The sequence below is a fragment of the Tupaia chinensis genome, unplaced genomic scaffold (genome assembly GCF_000334495.1).
Source record: "Tupaia chinensis unplaced genomic scaffold, TupChi_1.0 Scaffold000178_1, whole genome shotgun sequence".
Classification (NCBI taxonomy): Eukaryota; Metazoa; Chordata; class Mammalia; order Scandentia; family Tupaiidae; genus Tupaia; species Tupaia belangeri.
The window spans coordinates 926,472-928,599 of NW_006159653.1; positions in this window are offsets into that span (position 1 = coordinate 926,472).

Below are 2,128 nucleotides of genomic sequence, written 5' to 3' on the forward strand. Positions count from 1 at the left end.
CAGCATGCAGTCGTGAGTCTGGCCAGGCTGTCCTGCGTGAGTCTAGCCCAGGCTGTCCTGCGTGAGTCTAGCCCAGGCTGTCCTGGGCCACATGGCCATTGCTCAGGCTGTCGCTCCAACCAAGGAAGCCCCAGGCGTCGGCTGTGGCCAAAGCCAGCAGGCCCGGCTGCCCCGGGATGCGCTCTGGGCTTGCCAGGGCCAAGGGGCTGGCAGATGCTGCCTGTTTCTTCTGAACTTGGCGAAGCTCTCGTTAACTCCTGGGGGCCCAGGCCCCTCTGCTCGCCCACCTGCCTGGGGCCCGGTCTGATTTGAGAGACAGCTGCCACAGCCCAAGAGTGCAAACAGGCCTCCTTCCTTCCCACAGGGCCCCTCCTATCACTGCCCCTGGGACATCGGGGTCCTGGGAGGCCCCAGTGCTGCCCTGAGGTAGCCAGGTGGCCACAACAGGCTGCCTGGTCCTCGGCTGGCAGGGCCTCAGTGTTCCCGCCTCGCCCATGCCAAGCCTCCCCTGCGCCCGTGCCCCTAAGAACGTCCTCGGCCCCTCCCAGGGATGGGCTGGTGGGAAGTTCCTTGTTTGTCGCCTCCTCACCCAGAGAGAGCTGCCTCTGGTCTCAGCTGAAGGAAGGCCCTGTCCAGACAGAAAGGGGAAATGGGGTGACCACCCGCCCTGGCTCCTGATAGGCCAGGACCAGCTTTCAGGAGAGGTTCTGCCTGGGCTCACGGTGGCCAGGCATCTGCCAGCTCCTGAGGCCCACCCCTGGCCTTTCCCAGGGAGGCAGATTCAGGACTGTGTGGCCTCTGTGGTGCTCGTACCCAGGAGGGGGTGTCAGAGTCCCTATCCTGGTGGCTCTCTCTACCCTAGCCTTCCCTTTTTTTTCTGGAGAGGTTTTCGCTATAGGGCACGTGCACTCGTCAGACAGACAGACAGAGAGACAGAAAGCGAGAAAACAACCCCCGGGGGGATGGCCACGCCACAATCCCTTCTCCATTCTCCTCTCCGGATCTTGGGCACGCACACACACGCGCCCGGTGTGAGTTTAAGCCACCCGGTCTGGGACTCGAACAGTGGTCGACTACGTGGGAGTTCAGCGACATAGCCATTACGCCAACTGCTGGTCCCCAGTCTTCCCTTTCTGACATCTGACCAGCTCCTGGGGCTGCAAGGTCACAGCTGACCCCATCCCGGCTGCACAAGGGCATTGGCCCGGGGCTCACGTTTCTAGGTGGTGATGTGATGGCCGCCAGAAGCCAGACAAGCCCGGGACACCCGTGTGGCCTGCCAGCTGGGTGCATCCCACGGTCCTCCCAGCCCAGCCATGCCAGCTGGTCCCAGCACCTGGGTCAGTGCCGACTGTGCCGACGTGTGCTGCAGAGCTGGGTTGGTCCCGCTGTCACCGTGCTGCCCTGGGGTCGGCGTGCTGGGCCCTCGCTGTGGGATGTGGGTACATCAGGAGGACCACAGTGGAGCCCTGGCTCTGAGCCCAGCCAAACCCCTGCTGGGACCAGAGGCCTTGGCCCCCACACACAGGCGTGTCATGAGCATAGCGGTGTGGGCAGTGCCCACCCCAGGTGCCGTCTGGCTCTGAGTCGTCTGCCTCTGCTTCTCCCCTTTGGCCTTCAGGTGTGGACCTTCCTTCAGAGCCTGTCTCCTGCCTGTGCCACCAGAACGAACTGGGATGGGCACTCGGCTCCCACCTGCCTCGGCCGGCACTCTGTGCCAGCGCCTGACAGCCCCTGGTGGTGTCAGTCCCACCTCGCACCGTGTGACCGTTCTCTGTGCTTGTCTGCAAAATAAGGCACCAAGCCGGGGAGAACTCAGCCGCAGTGAGACAGGCCGGGAACGTGCACCCGGAGGCCTGGCCTGCCCTCCCCTTCCCTGGGCCGAAGCCCGCAGCCCCTGCCGCCTCCCTCTCTACGCCTGAGGCATCTGAGGGGTTTCCTCATGCAGAGGCAGAACCAGCGGGGGGAGGGGGAGAGGGGGGGCAGGAGCCTCACAATTTTCCAGATGCCTGCACACGCTCAGTTTCCCCAGGGTCATGGGTGGTGCCTGAGGACCAGCTGAGCAGGCTGTGTGGCCGCGTCTGCATCTGCGGGGACCAGCCTCTCTTGCGCCTTCCTCTTTAAAGCG